Raw genomic sequence first — 19434 nt, 5'->3', positions numbered from 1 at the left:
CACCACACACACACTCGAGACCGGTGTATGTCCTGGTTAAGACTATCCGGGTCCCCACATGGTCAACCCCTCCCCCACACCTATACCCGCGCGCGCGTCTGGAGCTAATGATTGCATCTCGTGACTCACTCACTGGACGAGCAGGAGCTGCAAACGCAGCAGCAATCAGCGTGTTCGTTCTCCAAGGTAAGCTAAACACTTTTATTTCAAATGTAATTCGTGTGTTAACATCATAACAAATGCCACTACCATATATTATGGAGAATGTTAATAACAAAGCAGGCCTTGCTAGCGATAATTTTAACTTTGCAGTTTTCTGTCGAGTCGGGTTTAGTCAGTATAATGTTAGATAACGTTAGTTTACTAACGCGCCTATACATGTGCAATGTAAATGGAAACTATTTAGCTAACTACCACTACCAAGCTAACCGACTTATTAGCTAGGCAGCGATTGAAGCTTAATGCATGCCATACATTTTTTTTTTTTTTTGCGTTTGTTGTATAATTTAATCACATGTGATTGATAATCGATAAATGTATGTTTTTATGATATGCACACTACAGTAGTTAGCTTGTATGTTAGGATGGACTACTATGACAATTAGCAAGTTAAATAGAGTATAGGATCAGTTGTCATAACACTTCCGCACTACAGCGTGGTTGGGTTGTATGGCGGGAGAAAAGCTGCCATCAGGGGTAACTTAGGTAACGTAACGTTACATTAATTATCCGTAGTAAAACTAATTAGACCATTTTTAAATAACTGAATGTTCATTTAAATTATTTAAACATTATAATGGACCTACTGTATAGGTGTTTTATGTCGTAGAACAACTTCAAACATCTTTAAATGCTTGAAATCATTGATTTTCACTGGTAGTTTAAGAAAACGCTTGACTACAATGTAGGCAACACAATCCCAATTATACCATATAAAGACTATTAATGTGTTATATCTGACAGGCTAAGAACTAACTACTTTGTCATACAATTGGCAATGGGTTATTTACTGCATTTAAACTTATGTCTCTTGCTACTTAGGTTTTCACTCATGGAGAGAAGAACTTGGACCAATCCAGGATGCGGAGTACCATATCCAAGCGGGGATTGATAAACCATGTCTCCAGCGTTTTATCAATAATTTTAAAGGTAAATGTTAAACTCCTTAATATGATTTAGCTGGAATCAGTGAAATGCCTTCAGTGATCAAGTCTCTTGCTCAAGAGCACAGTGCACAATGGTGGTTGCTAGTACACAGGGATATTAGAACTGACAATTCAACAGCTTTTAGACATTTGATTAACCATTTTGTCCTTCAGCACAGTGCTTTAAGCACTTTTGCTTCTGTGCCCAGCCTGATTGCAGTAATCTAAGGGTTTGACAGGGATTATTCCCTGTAAAAACAGACCCCCTTTTTTTTTTTTTACCTTTTATTTAACCAGGTAGGCCGATTGAGAACAATATCTCCTTTGCAACGGCGACCTGGGGAGCCGCTGGGATTTGAACCCAGGAAGTCGTACACCCAAAGCATGCACTCTACCACTGAGCTACCAGGGGCCCGTTCTTCATACGTCGCTTATTATATCCGAGATCAAATGACACATCCAAGATGATATCATCGTGCTAATCATGATCCGGCTAATTGGGTTCTTCGAACACACCTGTTGTGTATGATTAGTATCGCTGGATTGAGATTTCTGAGATAATTGCGCGTTCATGTGTTGTCTTAAAAGGGGATATGTATCGATACTCGAAACCATGATCAGCAGTGCAGCGATTGCAAGACGGCAATGTAATGACGTCATATAATTTAAAACGACAACTGACGAAAAACTTGACAAATTTCTGGACTTTTATAAGGAAACAGCCAAGCAAACAAAGCTACATGTTATAATAGATATATAAAACAGATAATTGATACATGTTTTTATTTTATTAGAATTTTTTTCATGATTCCCAGTTATTTAGATTCGCAATTTAAAATAGTTGTTTAGTCTTTACATTTTTATTTCAATGTAGAAATTAACTATTAATTTCATATTTGGACAGATTTGTTACGTGACCGCATTAATGAAAGTTTCTTAAGGGTCAATATCATGTTATCTGCATCTCCTGCGCTCCATCAAGCCACTCGAATAATAGCAGTCATCACACAAAATAATGCACGACTCTATTATCTGTATAGCATGTGTGTAAGAATAATACTTTGATGACAAATATTTCAGTGAGTAAAACTGGCTGTCTATAGCAGGCTGTTATGTACTACACGGCATTTTTATATTATTTTTAAATATTTTTTTAAATGATTATTATTTTAAATTATTGTCCCTGGATCAGTACGATACTCTTGTAATAAACTAGCGGTGCTAGCAGACATATTTTGAGTATCATTTCTGGTTGAAAAGAAGCGATCTAATCCTGTTTACATGAAATAAGCTGCTCCCGAGCAGGTTTAAGATAACGGACCTGTTGCTATGACAGCAGCTCCGGAATGAGCTTCGAAGAACCAAACGATCCAAAATCACGCCAAATCGTCAACAATCAAATCCAGCTAACTGAGTTAGCTACGTACGAAGAACAGGCCCCAGGTGTTTTTGCCACTGAACTCATATTCAAAGGTGACTTTGTTGTGGAGTACCGAGGGAAACTACTGTCACAGCAGCAGGCAGAGCTCCAAACTATTGAGTACAATGAGTCTGCAAAGGTTTTTCTTTTTGATTTTCAGTGGAAGAGTAAAACATGGTGGTAAGTAGATGAAGTGGCTATGTAGCAACTTTACAATGCAAGGGCCATGTCTAAAATCTAGAGTTTGTTATTCTTTATGTTAGTGCCTTTGTCAATACTACTTCAGTTACAGTTATCTGCCCTTCACTGCACCTTCGCATTGACGGTTATCTACCCTTCACTGCACCTTCGCAGTGACGGTTATCTGCCCTTCACTGCACCTTCGCAGTGAACGTTATCTGCCCTTCACTGCACCTTCGCAGTGACGGTTATCTGCCCTTCACTGCACCTTCGCAGTGACGGTTATCTGCCCTTCACTGCACCTTCGCAGTGACCGTTATCTGCCCTTCACTGCACCTTCGCAGTGACGGTTATCTGCCCTTCGCAGTGACCGTTATCTGCCCTTCACTGCACCTTCGCAGTGACCGTTATCTGCCCTTCACTGCACCTTCGCAGTGAACGTTATCTGCCCTTCACTGCACCTTCGCAGTGAACGTTATCTGCCCTTCACTGCACCTTCGCAGTGAACGTTTTCTGCCCTTCACTGCACCTTCGCAGTGAACGTTTTCTGCCCTTCACTGCACCTTCGCACTGAACGTTATCTGCCCTTCACTGCACCTTCGCACTGACCGTTATCTGCCTTCAGAAAAGGCAAAAAACATGGTGCGAGTCATTTGTCCAATTTGCTTTTACAAATACATTATTCCATACAATAGTCGCTTATAGAATTGTATTTATTGGTATATCCTGCTCATATAATTTAATCAAATACTGCTTCTTCATAGTCGAACCTCTGTGCTAATACATATTAATGAAACAAATGTTTCTATACAGCATTGATGCATGTGAAAAGGACTCCTCTCTTGGGAGACTTGTTGATGACGACCACAGAAGACCTATTTTTGCAAAATGAAAACCATAAGTAAAGAAACCACACTTGTCTCTTCGCGATTCGAGATATTACACCTGGAGAAGAACTGACGTCAACAACGTGACTCAAACTGGCCATGGAGAGCACAGGTGAGTTACCTTTTTGTTTCTATATCCAATATGCCACCTACCTGGATAAGAGTTTATATTTCATGCAATTTGTTGCAGACACTCCAAACAAGAAAGCTGTAGTAGAATGTGTTTCTATCTTGGTTTACTTAGCAGTAACAATTTGTTTTTATGAGATACATTTCCTATGCCAGGTTTGATTACACCAACTGGTTTTTATTTATGGAAATGCCTTTATTTCCATAGTTTTAATGAATTGCATTAGTTCCGATGTCACAGTGGATTCTGTTTTGGATTTATCTATTATATGCACCCATTGGGTCTCATTCATGAAACATTCAAAAATATACGAGTAAATATGTGAGTGATTTGCGCGTAAAGAGAACTTCCTGAAACTCTTCTCCTGATTCACAAAAACTTCGTAAACGTCAGTTGTGATAGTGAAATGTGTGTGTGTTAATGAATTCCAATCAGTCGTAAATGGGACACGCGTACACGCTCATTCTCAATTACCATAAATCCCGCCCATTAAACTAATATATATTAAACTATATATGAGCATCATATTATGACACCAAACGAAGGATTTCAACATGTCTTCTCAAAAGCGAATGGAAAAATAAAAATTTCTCAGCTGCAGAAATTTAAGTTTTATTATCAGAAGTTCATTCAAAACGCCACGTTTTATTTTCAAGCGTATATAGTGGCGTATCAGGTCCTAAAAAAAGGAAGCTTTGCAGCATATTACAGATGCTGTTAATGGAGTTTCATCTGTTATTCGAACAGTCCCCGAAGTGAAAAGAAAAACCTTATGTAATTACTATATGTAATATTTTTTTCAAAATGCTGTGTAAATATGTACCCGATTATGAATTAAAATGCAGCCGTATTAATGAGCAAAACGTTCAGACGTTAAACGCACTATTTTCGTGTGGCTGGGAGCAGGTGTAGATTTATTTCGTACCAACTAACATTTGGAAAATACGAACGTTTTAATGAATCCGAAAATTTACGCAAGAACCACTTTACTCGCGATTTACACAAAATTCGTTTTGCTCATGGTTCATGAATGAGACCCATTGTGTACACACAATTTGAACATATAAAGTTGTAGCAAAAAGTAAATTTAACTTGTTGCACTCATGCATCCATTAAAAATGATTGTATTACATGCCTATATTACAAAGATTAGAATCACATATGCAGAATAAATGCAGTGGTGCTGTCTGATCAATACCTATTAGGGCTGCACGATATTGTGAAAAAATGACATTGCGATATTTTATTTTTCTGCGATATATATTGCGATATTTTTTCTTACAAACAAATGGGATGAGCACACTTACATTCTCATTTTAAATGATTTAAACATAGACACCATCGTGTCAATTGATTAATATGCGCGAGGGAGAGGGAGCAAGACAGAGCTCGTGTTGTTTGAAAACGTCTCTCTCTCTCTCGATTCAATTCATATTGCTTTATTGGCATGACATACAATGGTACATATTGCCAAAGCATTGTACATATCAGAATATAAACAAACAAAACAAAAATACATATATATTCATAAGAAAAAAATGACATGCAAAATAAATCCATGTACATTTCTATAAACATTGATGGTACTTCTAATGTTCTCTGTCTCTCTCGCGCGCTCTCTCTCTCTCTCTGCCCTGTTAAACTTGCATGTGGTTTTCAGTCCTGTCAATGATAAACTTTCACTCTATGATGGTTAAACTGTGCAATTAATCTGCGAATCACATTCGTCAAGGGCCGGGGAGCAGCTGCCCGTACAGTTAATGAATAACGGATCAACTACGACAGCCTAAATCGCACATCCTGCAATGTGACTATCGTGGATTCGTACATCGCGATATCGATGCTTAAACGACACATCGTGCAGCCCTAATACCTATCCTCCTCTGCAAGGATGTCCCATGTTTTTCTCAGTGTAAATGCCCTCTTACTATATTTCACTTGTTGCCATCTGTGTGGTTTCCTCTCCTAGCCCCCAAAACACACTTCACTGGCACGGACACCCTGTTCAACATGCCCGTCTCAGGTAAAAGCAACTGCCCCCCTACCCCATCACACATATCAGTGTTGCAGGTCTCAAACTCTAGACTGATTGATTAGTTATTGTGTAAGGGAAGTGAAAAGTATAAATAAGGACTAACAAATGATGTTGTTCTTGCAGATGATAATTTGCAGAGTGAGCGCTCGAAGGTAAGTGCATAAGTGCCCCAGACTGGGTCAGTCTGTGGATCTGCACTATGCATTCATGATTGTCAACGTTTCCAGTGTCTGGTTCCAAAGTCAAATGAACATTGAATTATACTTTTGCATAGCCCAAAAACGTCACTACTACATCTATTTGTTGCTATATTAATACTTCAAGCATAATATTGGCCCACATAAGTATGGACACTAAAGCATTTCTCATGTTCTGTACTTTAAATTTGAAATTACACAAAAGACAATGTGGATACATGATGTTTTGATGCAAGTAGGAAAGACTTCTGTTTCTCATCAAAACAGTGCTATAAAGTAGAGTAAGGTAATTACTTAAACTATAAAGAGATTAATACACATAGCTTATGTTGGTAGCATGAGCATGATGGTTTGAGGCTGACTTGATAACTCTGACTTTAGTCGAATAACTAATCCATACTGCATGACCGTAACAAAGACAAGTTTGGTTTCCAAACCTGCATTTATTTGTGGGCACCCTGTCATATTTACATTTAAAAGGTTTGTGATGTATTTTCATTATATTGTTTCAAAGTACTGGTGTACAGAACAAAAGAAATTCATTTTCAACATGAAAATCTTATCCCTAGTGTCAGTCTGTCTGAAGTAATGGACCATTCCAGGTTACTTAAATCCAAATTAAATTATCAACTTTTTTTATAGTATTGCATTTTTTTTTTTTTTTTTTTTTTATTTTTTTTTATAATTTCTGGTACACTGATTGTTATATTTGGTTCAACAGTTGCAGGCCGGGATTGACAAATTAAAAACACCACAATCGGTGTGAAACTCTGTATGAATCTACGGCTGAGAAGCGAAATGCTCTTCAAAGACAGCGAACCTTACTCCTACTGCAATTGGCAAACTTGGATAAAATGGTGAGTCATTTTATTGTACGTTGACAGAACTTGGGTAAAATATTTTCTGTTCTAAAAAATGCAGCAGGTAAACCTAGCCTGGCTAACGTCAGACCAATTCTCATTCGAGACTTGGTCTGGTAACCACCTGTTCATTTTCTCGTATTTGAGGCGTGGTTTACGAATGCCCAGAGCAGTTTATTGGGCGCTACGAATGTCTATCAAATGTGCTTGCTTCTGAAATTGTTTAACAGTTGCTCTTTTTTCAAAACAAACTCTGTTCTTAACTACTTAAAACACTATCTAAAGCTGAATCGAAAGGTAATTTCGTGTCTGATGCCATGTTGGATCCATAGAAACTTCTTCAATGTGTCGCCTATTAGGGCTGCACGATATTGGGAAAAATGACATTGTGATATTTTATTTTTCTGCGATTTTTATATATTGCGATTATTTTTTTCTTACAAACAAATGGGGTGAGCACACTTACATTCTCATTTTAAATGATTTAAACATCGACACCATCATGTCAATTGATTAATATGCACGGGGGAGAGGGAGCAAGACAGAGCTTGAGAGAGAGAGAGAGAGAGAGTGCGCGAGAGAGAGAGAGTGCGCGCGCGCTCGCGAGAGAAAGACAGAGAGAAAATGCCCTGTTAAACTTGCATGTGGTTTTCAGTCCTGTCAATGATAAACTTTCACTCTATGATGGTTAAACTGTGCAATTAATCCGCGAATCACATTCGTCAAGGGCCGGGGAGCAGCTGCCCGTACAGTTAATGAATAACGGATCAACTACGACAGCCTACATCGCACATCCTGCAATGTGACTATCGTGGATTCGTACATCGCGATATCGATGCTTAAACGACACATCGTGCAGTCATTGTCTTGCTGATCCCTCCCCGTTCTGTGATTTGGTTCCCTTTTTCAGGGGAGAATTTAGTCCATGGTGTCCAGGCTGCCTTAGCAGCGTGAATCAAATTGTGTGCAAGGCAGCCTGGGAACACCCAGGGTAAGGTAAACCAGGATTTGCATGAATTAAAAATAAGATTTACCTACTGCTATTTATATATTTGATGGAAAAGATTTTAAACATTACTGTTTGTAATTAATAGGCTTAAGGGATAGGGAACAACAGTGATTTTATAATTGTATGTACTTTAGTTAAAAAATCATTCTACACTTTCTGTAGCATTGAATTTTTTTTTTTGATTTTTAGCTGGGCCCAGAATCACATCCAGTCACTTAAACAGCAGAAGATTCTGTGATACCCTCACCAACAGACACACAGGTAATAAGACAGGTTTTTTTTATAACCATTTAGTTTCAGAGCTGCACATTATACATTATATTATAGTAATTATTTCCCAGCAACAATGTTGATCAGAATGTGTTTGACAGAACGATGCGAGGATGGCATTATTACAGGCTTTGTCCCAACCCTGTTAGGGCATACTGGATTTTTTGCGCACATTTACGAAACGTATTTACATTTATGAATGACAAATTGTAATATAATTATATCGGTTTCTATATTTTAAACAACTTGACACAAATGATGGATACAAACGCCCTCTAAACAATCCTGAAAGTTTGGTTGGCACTTAAACCTAATAGGTAGTAATGAGTATTTATGATAGCTTTTGGGGACATTAACCTGTATTTTAACTGTCCTTATGGGGACACTTTGGCTTAGTGAGGATGGAATCCTAGTCCTCTTAAGGATAACCATTGGAACTCGTATGTAATTTCTTGCTGATACAATTTTTGTTTATTTATACAACTAAAAACTATTATGATCCTCCTACTGTTTTTTGCAAACTATAAGGTGCACCGTAGCAGTTTTCCTATATAGTTCATTGGGTACATCCGTCAGTAAAAACCATTATAAATCCTAAAATATTGTTCGTCTAATTACTTTTTCCGCTGAAATTTGGAGACCATGTATTTAAAATGGCTACCCTCATACACTGTCCATAAAAGATGGATAGAAACATTCTCTAAACAGAAGTTGGTAATAACCTCAGGTCTTTATTTTAAATCCACTGTGCTTGTGTACAGAGCAAAAACAATAAAATATGTTGGCCCTAATAATTTCTAGCAAAAGGAAAGTGTTGTTTCCCCTTGTTTTTGTTTTGTAATACTGTTATTCAGTCTCAATAAAGTGCCTTATCTGTTTTGTAATTTCATAGCCTCAAATGATAATTATTTTTTATTACAGGTATGGTCAGAAATTGACCATGCATCTCCAACCAGCGAATGTGTACCACCACTGGAAAGAGTGTATTTGTAAGTAACAACATTAATTACTTGCCTGTCCGAAGTCTGTCCATTAGGGTTACATAAAATATCTACCTTTTTAACTCCCTATTCTTGAAAGTTTGTGGTCTGAAGATCACATTTAACTGTGACAGGGTTTAAAAGTAGTGTTGTCAAAAGACCCGGTACTTTGGTACCAAGTCGGTACAAAATTTTTAAAAATGTGACTGTACCAGGTTTCTTTAAGTATTGGTAGTACCGAGGTCTCGTTCAAACCCGGTTCAGCGCTATGATTTCCGTGAAGCAGAAAACGAGGATGGAATCTCAAAATCCAGTCATGAAAATGAAACTTACATTTTAATATGGACAGTCATGGAATTTGTCAAAGTTAGCGTAAATTAATCAAATCAAATCTCCGTATGGACCAGTATCTGTAAATGTTAAGCCGCATAAAAATCCGTGTTCTGCGCGTCTCTGTGTGAATCAATGAATGGCAGAGACGTGCAGGTTTGTTTACTACATGGACTGAAGCGCATGACGCTTGTATTAATTTCAGCATCTGAGCTTCAGAGTTCTCTCTCCATCAAGCGATCTGAACTTTTCAGTTCATCTCAATGGACGCACAGCGCACCTGTATTTGATGCTCTGTAAACTCTGTGTGAAGGCGCACGACTCACCGTCGCTTTACTGATAGCGCTGTTTCTCACACATGCAAAGAGAGAGAGCGCGAGAGTCTTACCACGCTGAATCGACACGCTATATGTAAACTATTCTTTGTTGTCTTCTCCTGTCAAAATAATGGAGTTCATTTACAATTATTCATTTTCGAACAAGCAGAAGACACTCCGGTTTCTCCGGTAGTGGCCGGAGCTAATGTGCAAATGGCAATTTCATTGGCTGACGCTCAACTAGCACCGACCCTGTTTTGATTTCAGCAAATCAGTTTGACCGAACGCAGACAACGTGATTAATATTCATGAACCCAGCAGCTCATCAATTCATAGTGCATTGTATATACATTAGTATGATAGTAAAATTATCCTTTAATAATAATTATGATCTATTACTATTTTTCTTACAGAAACCCTCAATGACCAAAAATATCTTAAGCATCACCACCAGTCTTAAGTTCAGTTAAAATGACAAATATGCATTCATTAGGCCTAAAAGTAAATTTTTACATAAAGACATTGTGCTAGAAATATTACTATTATTTAGTAAAATGTATGTGATACTGCTACTACTGTTAAAAATTTTTAAACTTTATTTTTTTAAGAAATAAATCACAATATTTCTTCCATGTTTTAATTTTAATAGCAAATCCCCTTTATTTACCAAAAATAAAATGTTTAAATTTCATAAATTAAAAGACAAATTAAATTTGGGTGAAACTTATTTACTGTTTTTCATAATTATATAACCTGTAGAAAAATTTTAAACACAATTGTAAATAAGTATAAAGAATGGCATTGGTTTTATTTTTATTATTTTATTAATATATATATTTTTTTAATTGGCATATTTTTGTGTTTTGCTTTGGTACCGAGAACCATGGATTTTCACTGGTATCGGTATCAAATACTGAAATTTGGGTACCGTGACAACACTATTTAAAAGGTATACGACTCACCAAGAAATATTTTGATTGTGTACTGCTCTGCATACAACTGTCTAATGTCTAAACGTTAAACCAATATGTCTCTAATGATCTCTTTGTAAGAGACAAAACCACAGTAAGATTATTTATCGTAATGTCATGATGAGAATTACAAGAAATTGCCCCAACTCATGCTCGGCCAACATCAAATTGTAGGCTATTATTTCTGCTGTTGTGCTCATGTGTAAATTGAGGATAGAACGAACAAGTGATGATATTTGATACCTTCTGGGGACATGCATTGACCTGTATTTTAACTGTCTTTATGGGGACACCTTGTTTAAATGGGGATTGCATTATTTCCATGAAACCTTCTGGGGACATTGACCTGTATTTTAACTGTCTTTATGGGGACACCTTGTTTAAGTGGGATTGCATTATATGCATAATATAATTTGTGTAGAATTCTCAAGACCTTTATATTTGTCATGTTTGACTGATTACAGGTTGCCTTCCTTCACAACATGGACACAGATTCCAGCTCTGCAGAAGATGGGAATGTGTCCCACTCCAATTCCAAGGTAAGAAAGTATAGATGATGGCCACAGTTCATAAAAGTTTGGAGAGTTCATTAAGTTTATCTTGACTGATTTTTGTAACAGTTTAAAAGGCAACTCTTTCAATGTTTGTTTGATACTTGAGACCCATTCATACTTCATAACTTGCATTCATTTTTGCAATTATATATTAAACTAGATTATTAATCTGTTCTGGTCCATGTCTAAATTCTAATACAATCACATCGCAATTCAAATAAATTGGATCATTACTTTAGAGAAGTGACTACTAATTATAAATGTAGAGAACAGAAAATCATTGCATGTACATAACAAAAATGATCACTTTTAAAAAAACTTTTTTTTTTTTTTTTTGCAGTTTACAATTGTACAGGTCCTTCTAAAAAATGTAGCATATTGTGATAAGTTCATTATTTTCCATAATGTAATGATAAAAAATAAACTTTCATATATTTTAGATTCATTGCACACCAACTGAAATATTTCAGGTCTTTTATTGTTTTGATACTGATGATTTTGGCATACAGCTCATGAAAACCCAAAATTCCTATCTCAAAAAATTTGCATATTTCATCCGACCAATAAAAGAAAAGTGTTTTTAATACAAAAAGTCAACCTTCAAATAATTATGTTCAGTTATGCACTCAATACTTGGTGGGGAATCCTTTTGCAGAAATGACTGCTTCAATGCGGCGTGGCATGGAGGCAATCAGCCTGTCGCACTGCTGAGGTGTTATGGAGGCCCAGGATGCTTCGATAGCAGCCTTAAGCTCATCCAGAGTGTTGGGTCTTGCGTCTCTCAACTTTCTCTTCACAATATCCCACAGATTCTCTATGGGGTTCAGGTCAGGAGAGTTGAGCACAGTAATACCATGGTCAGTAAACCATTTACCAGTGGTTTTGGCACTGTGAGCAGGTGCCAGGTCGTGCTGAAAAACAAAATCTTCATCTCCATAAAGCTTTTCAGCAGATGAAAGCATGAAGTGCTCCAAAATCTCCTGATAGCTAGCTGCATTGACCCTGCCCTTGATAAAACACAGTGGACCAACACCAGCAGCTGACATGGCACCCCAGACCATCACTGACTGTGGGTACTTGACACTGGACTTCAGGCATTTTGGCATTTCCTTCACCCCAGTCTTCCTCCAGACTCTGGCACCTTGATTTCTGAATGACATGCAAAATTTGCTTTCATCCGAAAAAAGTACTTTGGACCACTGAGCAACAGTCCAGTGCTGCTTCTCTGTAGCCCATTTCCTGCACACGCCTGTGCACGGTGGCTCTGGATGTTTCTACTCCAGACTCAGTCCACTGCTTCCGCAGGTCACCCAAGGTCTGGAATCGGTCCTTCTCCACAATCTTCCTCAGGGTCCGGTCACCTCTTCTCGTTGTGCAGCTTTTTTTGCCACACTTCCCACAGACTTCTCACTGAGGTGCCTTGATACAGCACTCTGGGAACAGGCTATTCATTCAGAAATTTATTTCCGTGTCTTACCCTCTCCCTTGAGGGTGTCAATGATGGCCTTCTGGACAGCAGTCAGGTCAGTTTTGAGTAATGAACCAGGCTGAACCAGTTTTTAAAAGCCTCAGGAATCTTTTGCAGGTGTTTAGAGTTAATTAGTTGATTCAGATGATTAGGTTAATAGCTCATTTAGAGAACCTTTTCATGATATGTTAATTTTTTTAGATAGGAATTTGGGGTTTTCATGAGCTGTATGCCAAAATCATCAGTATTAAAACAATAAAAGACCTGAAATATTTCAGTTGGTGTGCAATGAATCTAAAATATATGAAAGTTTAATTTTTATCATTACATTATGGAAAATAATGAACTTATCACAATATGCAAATTTTTTGAGGAGGACCTGTATGTACTTTAGTTAAAAAATCATTCTACACTTTCTGTAGCATTGATTTTTTTTTTTTTTTTTTTTTGATTTTTAGCTGGGCCCAGAATCACATCCAGTCACTTAAACAGCAGAAGATTCTGTGATACCCTCACCAACAGACACACAGGTAATAAGACAGGTTTTTTTTATAACCATTTAGTTTCAGAGCTGCACATTATACATTATATTATAGTAATTATTTCCCAGCAACAATGTTGATCAGAATGTGTTTGACAGAACGATGCGAGGATGGCATTATTACAGGCTTTGTCCCAACCCTGTTAGGGCATACTGGATTTTTTGCGCACATTTACGAAACGTATTTACATTTATGAATGACAAATTGTAATATAAATATATCGGTTTCTATATTTTAAACAACTTGACACAAATGATGGATACAAACGCCCTCTAAACAATCCTGAAAGTTTGGTTGGCACTTAAACCTAATAAGTAGTAATGAGTATTTATGATAGCTTTTGGGGACATTAACCTGTATTTTAACTGTCCTTATGGGGACACTTTGGCTTAGTGAGGATGGAATCCTAGTCCTCTTAAGGATAACCATTGGAACTCGTATGTAATTTCTTGCTGATACAATTTTTGTTTATTTATACAACTAAAAACTATTATGATCCTCCTACTGTTTTTTGCAAACTATAAGGTGCACCGTAGCAGTTTTCCTATATAGTTCATTGGGTACATCCGTCAGTAAAAACCATTATAAATCCTAAAATATTGTTCGTCTAATTACTTTTTCCGCTGAAATTTGGAGACCATGTATTTAAAATGGCTACCCTCATACACTGTCCATAAAAGATGGATAGAAACATTCTCTAAACAGAAGTTGGTAATAACCTCAGGTCTTTATTTTAAATCCACTGTGCTTGTGTACAGAGCAAAAACAATAAAATATGTTGGCCCTAATAATTTCTAGCAAAAGGAAAGTGTTGTTTCCCCTTGTTTTTGTTTTGTAATACTGTTATTCAGTCTCAATAAAGTGCCTTATCTGTTTTGTAATTTCATAGCCTCAAATGATAATTATTTTTTATTACAGGTATGGTCAGAAATTGACCATGCATCTCCAACCAGCGAATGTGTACCACCACTGGAAAGAGTGTATTTGTAAGTAACAACATTAATTACTTGCCTGTCCGAAGTCTGTCCATTAGGGTTACATAAAATATCTACCTTTTTAACTCCCTATTCTTGAAAGTTTGTGGTCTGAAGATCACATTTAACTGTGACAGGGTTTAAAAGTAGTGTTGTCAAAAGACCCGGTACTTTGGTACCAAGTCGGTACAAAATTTTTAAAAATGTGACTGTACCAGGTTTCTTTAAGTATTGGTAGTACCGAGGTCTCGTTCAAACCCGGTTCAGCGCTATGATTTCCGTGAAGCAGAAAACGAGGATGGAATCTCAAAATCCAGTCATGAAAATGAAACTTACATTTTAATATGGACAGTCATGGAATTTGTCAAAGTTAGCGTAAATTAATCAAATCAAATCTCCGTATGGACCAGTATCTGTAAATGTTAAGCCGCATAAAAATCCGTGTTCTGCGCGTCTCTGTGTGAATCAATGAATGGCAGAGACGTGCAGGTTTGTTTACTACATGGACTGAAGCGCATGACGCTTGTATTAATTTCAGCATCTGAGCTTCAGAGTTCTCTCTCCATCAAGCGATCTGAACTTTTCAGTTCATCTCAATGGACGCACAGCGCACCTGTATTTGATGCTCTGTAAACTCTGTGTGAAGGCGCACGACTCACCGTCGCTTTACTGATAGCGCTGTTTCTCACACATGCAAAGAGAGAGAGCGCGAGAGTCTTACCACGCTGAATCGACACGCTATATGTAAACTATTCTTTGTTGTCTTCTCCTGTCAAAATAATGGAGTTCATTTACAATTATTCATTTTCGAACAAGCAGAAGACACTCCGGTTTCTCCGGTAGTGGCCGGAGCTAATGTGCAAATGGCAATTTCATTGGCTGACGCTCAACTAGCACCGACCCTGTTTTGATTTCAGCAAATCAGTTTGACCGAACGCAGACAACGTGATTAATATTCATGAACCCAGCAGCTCATCAATTCATAGTGCATTGTATATACATTAGTATGATAGTAAAATTATCCTTTAATAATAATTATGATCTATTACTATTTTTCTTACAGAAACCCTCAATGACCAAAAATATCTTAAGCATCACCACCAGTCTTAAGTTCAGTTAAAATGACAAATATGCATTCATTAGGCCTAAAAGTAAATTTTTACATAAAGACATTGTGCTAGAAATATTACTATTATTTAGTAAAATGTATGTGATACTGCTACTACTGTTAAAAATTTTTAAACTTTATTTTTTTAAGAAATAAATCACAATATTTCTTCCATGTTTTAATTTTAATAGCAAATCCCCTTTATTTACCAAAAATAAAATGTTTAAATTTCATAAATTAAAAGACAAATTAAATTTGGGTGAAACTTATTTACTGTTTTTCATAATTATATAACCTGTAGAAAAATTTTAAACACAATTGTAAATAAGTATAAAGAATGGCATTGGTTTTATTTTTATTATTTTATTAATATATATATTTTTTTAATTGGCATATTTTTGTGTTTTGCTTTGGTACCGAGAACCATGGATTTTCACTGGTATCGGTATCAAATACTGAAATTTGGGTACCGTGACAACACTATTTAAAAGGTATACGACTCACCAAGAAATATTTTGATTGTGTACTGCTCTGCATACAACTGTCTAATGTCTAAACGTTAAACCAATATGTCTCTAATGATCTCTTTGTAAGAGACAAAACCACAGTAAGATTATTTATCGTAATGTCATGATGAGAATTACAAGAAATTGCCCCAACTCATGCTCGGCCAACATCAAATTGTAGGCTATTATTTCTGCTGTTGTGCTCATGTGTAAATTGAGGATAGAACGAACAAGTGATGATATTTGATACCTTCTGGGGACATGCATTGACCTGTATTTTAACTGTCTTTATGGGGACACCTTGTTTAAATGGGGATTGCATTATATGCATAATATAATTTGTGTAGAATTCTCAAGACCTTTATATTTGTCTGATTACAGGTTGCCTTCCTTCACAACATGGACTAGGGTTAGGGTTCTTAACATGAACGACACCGAAATGGACCAACTTGCTGATATCCTGGGACATGATATTCGTATCCACAGGAAATATTACAGATTACCCGAGGGAACACTATTAACAGGGTATGTAACCTGTTAATCGAGTTTAAACTAGCTGTCAAGCGTGTCCTAGTGACTTTGGAAGAATCTGTGCATATCTCTGAATACGAAGACTATATTTCAGAGTGCGTTGAGCCTGATCCTGGGATAGAGAGTGAAACCGAACTGTCAGATCATTCTCATGACGTGATGTCAAGTGAGCCAGGTAAAGATTTGTAAACACATTTTTTTAAGATGTTTGTAATTTCCATTAGTTAAATAATAATTAAATCATGCCTTCAAGCAGGCACTTCAGGAGTGAATAGCAGCAGGCCAGTAAACACGAATGAAGGTAAGACGTATGAACAGGCAGTTAAATGTTTAAAGCGATTAGAATATCAAGAATTCCCCCCCAAACAGCCTATCAGTAATTAGTAGTTTGATTTAGAAATGTATATGATTGTGTTTCTAAAGGATCTCCAGAGAGGTCACGGGAGGTCATGAAAGTAACATCAGGTAAGGAACCTGTCCTGTAATAGTTTTTATTTACTTTATTTATAAAAAGTCAACAACATCATAAAGAATACAGTAGTATAAAAATAATCCAGTCTTGCACCTACAACATATGCAGTGCAATTAATGTAATTTTCTTGTCATTAGTTCCTAGGAAGAGAAAGTGGAGTGAAGTGGAGATTGCAGCTGTAGAAGAGACAATGATGAAATGTATTCACTCGGGAGTTACTCCTGGAAAAGTCGACTACATTGCATGCATTACAGCAGCCCCCAAAGCCCTCGGTGAACGAGACTGGCAGGCGGTGAAGTATTATACAGTATTGTTCAAAATAATAGCAGTACAATGTGACTAACCAGAATAATCAAGGTTTTTCGTATATTTTTTTATTGCTACGTGGCAAACAAGTTACCAGTAGGTTCAGTAGATTCTCAGAAAACAAATGAGACCCAGCATTCATGATATGCACGCTCTTAAGGCTGTGCAATTGGGCAATTAGTTGAATTAGTTGAAAGGGGTGTGTTCAAAAAAATAGCAGTGTGGCATTCAATCACTGAGGTCATCAATTTTGTGAAGAAACAGGTGTGAATCAGGTGGCCCCTATTTAAGGATGAAGCCAACACTTGTTGAACATGCATTTGAAAGCTGAGGAAAATGGGTCGTTCAAGACATTGTTCAGAAGAACAGCGTACTTTGATTAAAAAGTTGATTAGAGAGGGGAAAACCTATAAAGAGGTGCAAAAAATGATAGGCTGTTCAGCTAAAATGATCTCCAATGCCTTAAAATGGAGAGCAAAACCAGAGAGACGTGGAAGAAAACGGAAGACAACCATCAAAATGGATAGAAGAATAACCAGAATGGCAAAGGCTCAGCCAATGATCACCTCCAGGATGATCAAAAACAGTCTGGAGTTACCTGTAAGTACTGTGACAGTTAGAAGACGTCTGTGTGAAGCTAATCTATTTTCAAGAATCCCCCGCAAAGTCCCTCTGTTAAAAAAAAGGCATGTGCAGAAGAGGTTACAATTTGCCAAAGAACACATCAACTGGCCTAAAGAGAAATGGAGGAACATTTTGTGGACTGATGAGAGTAAAATTGTTCTTTTTGGGTCCAAGGGCCACAGGCAGTTTGTGAGACGACCCCCAAACTCTGAATTCAAGCCACAGTACACAGTGAAGACAGTGAAGCATGGAGGTGCAAGCATCATGATATGGGCATGTTTCTCCTACTATGGTGTTGGGCCTATTTATCGCATACCAGGGATCATGGATCAGTTTGCATATGTTAAAATACTTGAAGAGGTCATGTTGCCCTATGCTGAAGAGGACATGCCCTTGAAATGGTTGTTTCAACAAGACAATGACCCAAAACACACTAGTAAACGGGCAAAGTCTTGGTTCCAAACCAACAAAATTAATGTTATGGAGTGGCCAGCCCAATCTCCAGACCTTAATCCAATTGAGAACTTGTGGGGTGATATCAAAAATGCTGTTTCTGAAGCAAAACCAAGAAATGTGAATGAATTGTGGAATGTTGTTAAAGAATCATGGAGTGGAATAACAGCTGAGAGGTGCCACAAGTTGGTTGACTCCATGCCACACAGATGTCAAGCAGTTTTAAAAAACTGTGGTCATACAACTAAATATTAGTTTAGTGATTCACAGGATTGCTAAATCCCAGAAAAAAAAATGTTTGTACAAAATAGTTTTGAGTTTGTACAGTCAAAGGTAGACACTGCTATTTTTTTGAACACACCCCTTTCAACTAATTGCCCAATTGCACAGCCTTAAGAGCGTGCATATCATGAATGCTGGGTCTTGTTTGTTTTCTGACAATCTACTGAACCTACTGGTAACTTGTTTGCCACGTAGCAATAAAAAATATACTAAAAACCTTGATTATTCTGGTTAGTCACATTGTACTGCTATTATTTTGAACAATACTGTATAAAAAACAGAATCACAGCATATGAGAGAAAGACCACTAAAAAGTAAGGTTGATTTTGGTTGTTGATTCCGTTTTTGCGTTTTAGTTGAATTATTATTTTTTTTTGGTCTCAATACTAGGGCTGCACGATATTGGGGAAAAAGGACATTGCGATATCTTATTTTTCTGCGATATATATTGCGATATGATATCTAATCTAATTTTTTCTTACAAACAAAAATGGCATGAGCACACATACATTCTCATTTTAAATGATTTAAACATCAGAGTATTGTTTAAATTAGAGTAAATTATTTGTTTGTAACTTTAGGATATGGTTTGAATTGTTAACATTAACTAACATGAACTTACCATGAGCAATACTTGTGTTACTATATTTTTTAATCTTTGTTTATCTTAGTTATCTTAAACACAGCTGTTCATTGTTTGGTAATGTTACTTCACAGTAGGGATGCACCGGTTGACCGGCCATTAATCGGAACCGGCCGGTTTTTGCTTAAAATACGCAATCGCCCGTTTTTGGTGTTTTTCCGGCCGATTATTCCGGAAGTGCGCTCGTGTGCACAGACTACATTGTAATCGTTTGCTATGTAATTTGTGTGGAAGAGTATT

At 37.0% G+C, this 19434-nt stretch overlaps 1 long non-coding RNA gene across 3 annotated transcripts; it reads left to right on the top strand.

The window, feature by feature from the left end:
* The first annotated feature begins 9 nt into the window (after positions 1 to 9).
* Positions 10 to 17191, top strand: LOC113080027 (uncharacterized). 3 transcript variants are annotated; one of them, XR_003281791.1, is made up of 16 exons: positions 10 to 186; positions 1042 to 1149; positions 3559 to 3744; positions 5732 to 5785; positions 5921 to 5949; positions 6716 to 6851; positions 8053 to 8124; positions 9055 to 9122; positions 11196 to 11270; positions 13212 to 13283; positions 14214 to 14281; positions 16265 to 16408; positions 16509 to 16589; positions 16671 to 16715; positions 16838 to 16879; positions 17024 to 17191. It is a non-coding gene; the product is annotated as an uncharacterized LOC113080027 (long non-coding RNA). The 3 variants fall into 3 exon arrangements; XR_003281792.1 differs by having other exon boundaries at positions 16668 to 16715; XR_003281793.1 differs by having other exon boundaries at positions 10 to 705.
* The last annotated feature ends 2243 nt before the right edge of the window (positions 17192 to 19434 follow it).

Source organism: Carassius auratus, unplaced genomic scaffold (assembly GCF_003368295.1).
Source record: "Carassius auratus strain Wakin unplaced genomic scaffold, ASM336829v1 scaf_tig00030113, whole genome shotgun sequence".
NCBI classification, from domain to species: Eukaryota; Metazoa; Chordata; class Actinopteri; order Cypriniformes; family Cyprinidae; genus Carassius; species Carassius auratus.
Note: the sequence above shows the minus strand (reverse complement) of the source record. Positions and strands in the feature narration are given on the sequence as shown.